The following is an 8,287-nucleotide window of genomic DNA, read 5'->3' on the forward strand; positions in this document are numbered from 1 at the left end:
GAAAGGACAAATGAGGAAATCGTTTATATGCAGTAATATGTGTTCTGAAAAAGATGCAATTGCAGACAGAATACATAATTATTGTATAGCTAAATATAAACTCAAGAGGATTAAAAAAAAGTGCCTACACAATTGGGTTTGGACTTAATGCCAGATCATGACAATATCTTTAATTTTACAAGGTTCCACAGGACTACAAATTGTGTTTGTCTTAGGGATCGCCTCAACTCTACACTGGTCTCATTGGGGTTAATGTGTGATTCTCGAACTACAGATACACAAGAACAATCATCTCCCCCTGCCAAGCTGAGCTTATTACTTTGGGTGACAACTCCTTTTCCATCATGTACTACCAGCTCCAGCCTTCCCTCTAGCTAGTCACTCTCATAATTTTCGGTACAGAGCGGGAATATCGTCGTAAAAATATCTACTAACCTAAATATCGCCGCAGAAATATCTACAGGAAGAAATATCGATGACAAAAATATAGTTTGACCAGAATATCGACAGACAGGTAAGTAATATTGATAACATTAATATAGTTGTAATAAATATCGTTTACAAAAACATAGTTTACAAAAATATCGTTTTTAAAAAAATTGTAAGTAATGTAGTGTTTTTAATGAGTATTGGTTGTCAAAGTAGTATTTTTTGGTAGTATTTTATTAGTTAATAATGTATTTTATGTTGAATTTAGTGTTAATAGTTCCGTAGCGGGTTGTGGATTTATAGGGGAGTAGGGTGGGAAGTAATTTAAATATATTAAAATAATAGATTAATTAATGTTTTAAATGAATATAAATAGTGTAATGAATAATAGTTAATTAATTTCAATTAGTTAATTGATTAATAATGATGTAAATTAATTATGTTAATTGTTTAATTAATTTTAGGTGTGTGTACCTGGAATTTTTTAGTGAAAATGTAGTGAATTAATTACATTTTAATTGAATAATTATTTAAATAATAATTAATTAAATAAAAATATAGATTTGTTATTTTATAAATGAGTAAATACATTTAGTAATTTTTACACCTACACTATCCAACGCTTTTCCTACTGTTGCACCTTCTGGAGTGGGAATAGTAATTTTTACCCCTACGCTATCCAACACTTTCCCTACTGTTGCACCCTCTGGAGTGGGAATAGTAATTTTTACCCTTACTTTCCCTACTGTTGCACCCTCTGGAGTGGGAATAGTAATTTTTACCCCTACGGTATCCAACGCTTTCCCTACTTTTGCACCCTCTGGAGTAGGAATAGTAATTTTTACCCCTACGCTATCCAATGCTTTCCCTACTGTTGCACCTTCTGGAGTGGGAATAGTAATTTTTACCCCTACGCTATCCAACGCTTTCCCTACTGTTGCACCCTCTGGAGTGGGAATAGTAATTTTTACCCCTACGCTATCCAACGCTTTCCCTACTGTATCACCCTCTGGAGTGGGAATAGTAATTTTTACTCCTACGCTATCCAACGCTTTCCCTACTGTTGCACCCTCTGGAGTGGGAATAGTAATTTTTACACCTACGCTATCCAACGCTTTCCCTACTGTTGCACCCTCTGGAGTGGGAATAGTAATTTTTACCCCTACGCAATCCAATGCTTTCCCTACTGTTGCACCCTCTGGAGTGGGAATAGTAATTTTTACCCCTACGCTATCCAACGCTTTCCCTACTGTTGCACCCTCTGGAGTGGGAATAGTAATTTTTACCCCTACGCTACCCAACACTTTTCCTACTGTTGCACCCTTTGGAGTGGGAATAGTAATTTTTACCCCTACGCTATCCAACGCTTTCCCTACTGTTGCACCCTCTGGAGTGCGAATAGTAATTTTTACACCTACGCTATCAAATGTTTTAACTAATAATATATTGTATATTTTAATTATTTGTATGTATTATTGTTGTTATATAAAGTAATGTGTTAAATATATGTATATGTACACATTTATTAAGTTTATAATGAAAACGTGTAGTTAATTTGTTTTAAATAGTTAAAAAATAAAAGTAATGTAATGTATTTTGTTAATAGTACTTATATTTATTTATTATTTAACGTAATTTCAATTAATTTAAAAAGTCGATATTTTTTACATCTATATTTATTACAACAATATTTTTGAGTAGATATTTATGTACTTACCTGTTTAAGTATAGGGTGTCGATTTTTGTAAACGATATTTTTACAACTATATTTATGTCAACTATATTTTTGTAATCGATATTTCAACACCCTACCATAATTTTCATTGGACAAGGGTGAACATGTAGGTGTATTTACCATAAAAGTTGTATTTCTGTCGCCTTCTAGATGATTCTCAAGACTTAGTGGAGGGTTCCCTTTGATATGCCTTGCAGGCTCCTTCAAGGGCTGTTTTTCCTCCTGGGGGTACATTCCCATTCTCCCGCCTGGTACCCCTAGAGAGCGAGGGAAAAATTACTTTGTCCTAATATCCTCCCGGGAATATCCTATACCATGATTTACTAGGGATCCTGCTGCTAGACTCCATAGGGGCATAGGAGGTCTCCCTTGATAATGTGCCCCTAAAACTAGACTGCTTATAATCACTGCCACCATCATAGGACAGTATGGGCTCAGCATTCTATCCTACGCCAATAAAACCCAGCTCATCCTCTCACTCACGAAGAATCCCAAAGACACCAGACTCTGTTTCCAGGAAGGAATGAAGAACGTGGCAACCTAGATGAAGGACAGCTGCTTGAAACTCAAGTCAGAAAAGACCAAAGTACTCATCCTTGGACCCTGCACAACACCTGGTGGCCCCCTGCCCTCGGGAATCCACCCAACCCTATAGACCATGCATAAAACCTTGGCATCATCCTTAACTCCTCCCTCTCCATGAAACGCCAGATCAACGCCGTTGCCTCCACCAGTTTCAACTGCCTGAGTATCCTCCGCAAGACCTTCAAGTGGATCCCCCCAACAGAACCCTTATACGCAAACTCCAAACCATCCAGAACGCAGCAGCCAGACTCATCTTCTGGACACCGCATCACAAACACTTGACGTACCATCTACGAAACCTCCACTGGTTCCCCGTCAAGAAGAGTGTGACCTTCAAACTCCTTACCCACAACTACAAATCCCTCCACAACATCGGACCCAAATACATCAATGAGAGAATATCCCTTCACTTACCCAAGAGGAACCTCCACTCCGCCGACCTCGCCCTGGCAGAGGTCCCCCGTATCCACAGAAAAAGAACAGGTGGGAGAGCCTTCTCCTATATCGCAGCTAAGACCTGTAACAAGCTCCCTGTGAACATCAGATACTCCCCGATCCTGCACATGTTCAGGAAGTACCTCAAGACCTGGCTCTTTGACTGATCCGGGGATGTTCCCCTCAGCCCCCACCAGTGCCTTGAGACCCTCATGGGTGAGTAGCGCACTCTACAAACCCCTGATTGATTGATTGATTGACTGAAAGAGGCAATATTGGATTGTTGACCTCCATCTATGGTGGCAAAAGGTGCAGCAAGGAAGGAATTCCTCTGGATTCAAATCTCTTAAGAAATGCATGGTTATAGAACATGTCAATGGCAGATAAAAGCTCCAATAGAAGGAATGCTGCTACTCCATTTGAATCTATGGAAGTCTTGAGGTAGTGGTGACGCAATCAGCCATGTATTGATGGTTGGATGCCAAACAAAGCTATTTTCTTTTATTAAGGCTGATAATTAAATGTAGAAAATACTTTCGATCAGTTTGCATATGAATAGTATATAGCGTATTGGATGATAGAAAAGACCATTGGATCAGTGCTTCGTTTTCTAGTTATATATGTGCAGTTATTAGTTCATTCATAAATAGACCGGATTGTAGGAAGTGACTGATGGCTCTGGCCAGTGAGCATGCTCAGCTATTAATGAGGATATAAATATATATTTTGGACACAGGGTGCCACAAAATAGGGCTAAAACTATGTAATCTATGTGGAAACATAAATGATGATGTAGAGCATATCATGAATGATGCAATATGTGAGGCCATAGCAGTGCTTGGTGGGGGCACAAGTTATAGTTAGCCCCGCTAAATATAACTGGTGAATTTATATGTTTTTCTGAGTTCAAAATGTTAATGTAGTGACTGATGTATCCACCTAACTATAACGTTAGTCCAGTGAATTCCTACATTTAAAAAAAAAACATATTTTTCCCACACCTAACTATAATGTTGCTTTAACCTTTCTTTTTTCAAGGAATTTTCATGTTTGAAAAAAATGCAAAGTATTATTTTATTACCATGCACAAAGCCAACCCGCAGGCTCCACACTAAAGCCCCCCCCCGGCATCTGCCTCCCTGAGCCTGTAATATACACCACTTCACTGTATGCCACTTCACTGTATTCCACCCTACACCGCTCCACTCTACAGTATTCCACTCTACGCTACCCCAGTCAACACCACTCCACTGTACGTCACTGCACTCTTTGGTATTCCTCTCTACCCCACTAAACTCTACAGTATTCCACTCCCCTCTGTGCCACTGTACTCTGTCACCTCACTTTACAAGCCTCAACTCCATTGTATACAGTCTGTCAAAGTATCTCTAAATGGTTTGATACATGAAGAGAAAGATCATTGACAGGTTGACTGTTCAAGAGTCATGTTAAAAACACATAAAAAATGGTCCACCAGGTAATGGTAATGGAGACATTTCTGAAATGGGATGAATATCATCTTAAGTTTATATTTATGTTTTATCAGTAGAATGAGAGTTATGAATTTGTAAATTTTAAAGTGAAAAAGAGTGCCTAAATGTTCAAAGCACCATGGGCATCTAGTCGTGGACCACAATTTGGATACAAGACGTTATTGGGCTGCGTCTTCATTTACTTTTGGATTTAGAAGAATTTTTGAAGTTAAAGCTCAGCTGGGCAAGGCAGCCAAGGGTGTCCAAAGAGGAGGCGTCGTTTTCGTTGAGCCATTGGACGAAGTCACGTGACGATTCCTACTTTCAGACTTAGGGTTAAATTTACCAAGATTTGACGCAGCGCAAAGCAGCAAGACAACATGCTGCACTGCATCAAATGGAGAGGGCAGGAATGGGCCATATTTATTAATACTTTGCGCATTGCTGCTTTCGCACTGTGCTGGTGCATTATGTGTAAGGCTACCTGTTTTCTGTCTTTACTGATTTTAACAGATAAATACAGACTTAATTTATTTTTAAATGTGAATAAAAACAGACATTGTGTTACTTTTTGAGTAATTCTAAATACTGTCTGCCATGACTGCCAGGCGCATAGCTGTCTACATTGATAGGTCAGGGAGCTAAAAAAGAAAGGAATTTTTGTAAAGAGGCTTTAGGAGCAGTAGATATGCACAATGTTGATACTGAAAAGTGCATATTTTCTTAAAATTGCATTCATTTATCTTCTGCGGGTGTTTACAGCACTGAAACCTAGAAGACATTCAAGCATGAGTGCATATTTACCAGTTAAATATATGTGGAAATATGCTAATTTCAGCTTCATATTTCCACATATCCCAAACTAAATCTGGATAAATACAGATAAAATTAGCAAAAAATAAATCTGGATAAATACAGACGGAACTGTCAAAAAAATAAATTCCATAAAACCGGGATTATTTTATGTGTTACCTAGCGCCCACGCAGGCATCTTTGTGCCGTAGTAAAAGGGTGCCTGTGTTGCAGGAAAGATTCTTTGTATTGAGGAAGGGACACCTTCCCGCACCAAGGCATCCTCAGATGCATCTTCCTCTTTCTAAGTGTGCTGTATTCTGAACAAACAAGGAGGAATTAATATATTTTTCCTTGTTACGCCTCTATCAGGAAGGCATACAATGTTAATATATCCCCAGGTTTACTTGTCGCAGTAAATCTGGGAATGTGCCAGAATATATGGGTGGATGCATGGGAACGCCTAAACTCCACCCATGAAACACCTTTCTGGCACTGACTTGCACAGCTTTGCATTACTCCAGATTTACCAAGCCACGCAAGGTTGCCTTGCATTGCTTGATAAATCTGACTCATGGATTGCATTGCCCTTGAGTCACCCTGCATGATGGAAGGGCAAGCAATTCTTTGGCAAATCTGGGCCTTTGTCTCTTTTTTGGAAGTCGAAAATCTACAGCAGACTAGGATAGAGCTGGGTCAGATGAAGGCTCCAGGAGGTTGGATCCCTTTCCAGAGAGGGACCACTGAACAGGTTTTTCAGCAATGCAGAAGAATATAAGGAAATTATCTCAAAGTCAGGCTGACCAGAAATGCACCTTGGGCGGATCAGTGAGAAATGCACGTTGGTATTCTCTGTCCTCAGAGCACTTTTGGGAGGGAATTTTTTAAGTCCCAAGTTGTAGATTTGAGGCATCTGCTCACCTTCCGCACCATTTCTAGGGATCCAGGACTGGCGAACCACTCTGAGGGTCACGACTCACTCAGGTTGGGCCCAGCTCCAAGTTCAAGATGGTTCTGATTGGGTCATTTGAGTGCATGGTCAGTCGGAGGGTGTTCTTGTTGTTGATGGCGATGCCTCCTTCTGGTGGTCGGTGCAGTCCTTGTGGGTGATTTTGTAGCCGTCTGGGATGGTGATGGCGATTTGTGGTCCGAATCAGGGGTTGATCAAGATGTCCATGAAGAAGGGGATATGGGGAGAGGCAGCGTCGAGGAGGTCCCAGATTTCTGTAGCGTGTTTGTGGAGTAATCGCATGTTGAAGAGGATGCAGTTGAGTCGGTCTAGTGTGCTGTTTGACGGTTGGGAGGCGGAGGATCTGGCATGCTGGCGTGGGTGAGGATGTGGCTGCAGTTCTGGCAGGAGAAGGGTCCTTGGGTCTTCTTCGGTGACGCGAGATGGCAGGCGGTATGGCGTCCTGAGTTGTGGGCGAGGAGGGTGCTGGCGTCTTAGCGGTGGAAGATACGAGAACCAGGGTCCCTGGCGCTGGGCATGGTCCAGGCATGGACAGGTGCAGACAGGCCTGCCTTTGGCATGCCAGCCGTGCAGCTGCGCAGCGGCTGCCACTAAGTTGTGCTGGGGGTGGACAGTTGGGAGGCAGGAAATGCAGGAGTGGGAAGGGTCACTGGAGGGTGCGGGCCATGGGAACAAAGCAACAGGAGTGATGGCGGCAAACAAAGGAAAGAAAAAGGTAACAAAGTAAAAAGCTGAATAAAGGCAGAAATCAGAAAGAGAGGCAGAGGGACAGCCCAGCAGCAGAACAGTGATGCTCTACCACTCGACGACCAGATATGAGGCGCAGGCAGGGGTTTGCAGGGGAAGTAGGCCTCGACCAAGGGTCAGCAGCAGCAACCGGGGCAGCAGCAGCTACCAGTCGGAGCTTCGCTGTGAAGGGAGAAAGTCCACTAAAAGGTCAGTGTTTGCTACTCCCACTCCAATCTAAGTAACAGTAGGGAAAGTATTGTACTTTAGAGGCGTTCAAATGGCCATTTCCACTCCAGTCTAAACAACAGTAGGGAAAGTGTTGAACCTCTGAGGGGGTCAAATTTACGATTCTCATTCCACCCTAAGCAAAAGCAAGGAAAGTGCTGAATTTCGGAGAGGTTCAATTTACAATTCTCACTGTAATGTAAGCAACAGCTGGGAAAGTGTTGGACTTCAGAGGGATAAGATTTGCTGTTCCCACTCCAATATATACAAAACAGAAGGAAAAGTATCGGACTTCAAAGGGGTTATATTTACTATTCTCACTCCATCCTAAGCAACAGTAGGGAAAGTGTGGGACTTTGCAAGGGTTATATTACCCATCCCCCCAATGGCAATAATAAGGAAAGCATAGGAATTAGATTGACTTGATATACTGTTCTCACTCCAATTTAAGCAACAGTAGGGAAAGTGTGGGACTTCAGAAAGGTTACATATACCATTCCAATACAGCCATTTTTTTCCCCCAAAAAATATTTAAACACGTAAAACATAAAATTATTAACCATAGTTAAACTAGAAAATATATATTGTATACATTTAAATAAAATGCACAATTTATTACGAATATACAAAATAAACCTATAATTAAATGAAATATTTATATAAACATACATAGAATTAATTCACTTATCTCGCTACTACTGAAAAAAAACAATCCCCAAGAAGATAAATTAAAATATGAATAAAACAATAATACAATTAAAATAAATGAAACATATAAAAATAATAAATATAATATACACTTGCTGATATATATTACTAATTTCTTGCATAATCTAAATAAAACTATTTTATAATTTAAATATTCAATGTACAAAGTATGATTTATAAATTAAATATTTAAATAACAAAAAATTA

The sequence above is a fragment of the Lissotriton vulgaris genome, chromosome 3_1, assembly GCF_964263255.1.
Source record: "Lissotriton vulgaris chromosome 3_1, aLisVul1.2, whole genome shotgun sequence".
Taxonomy (NCBI): Eukaryota; Metazoa; Chordata; class Amphibia; order Caudata; family Salamandridae; genus Lissotriton; species Lissotriton vulgaris.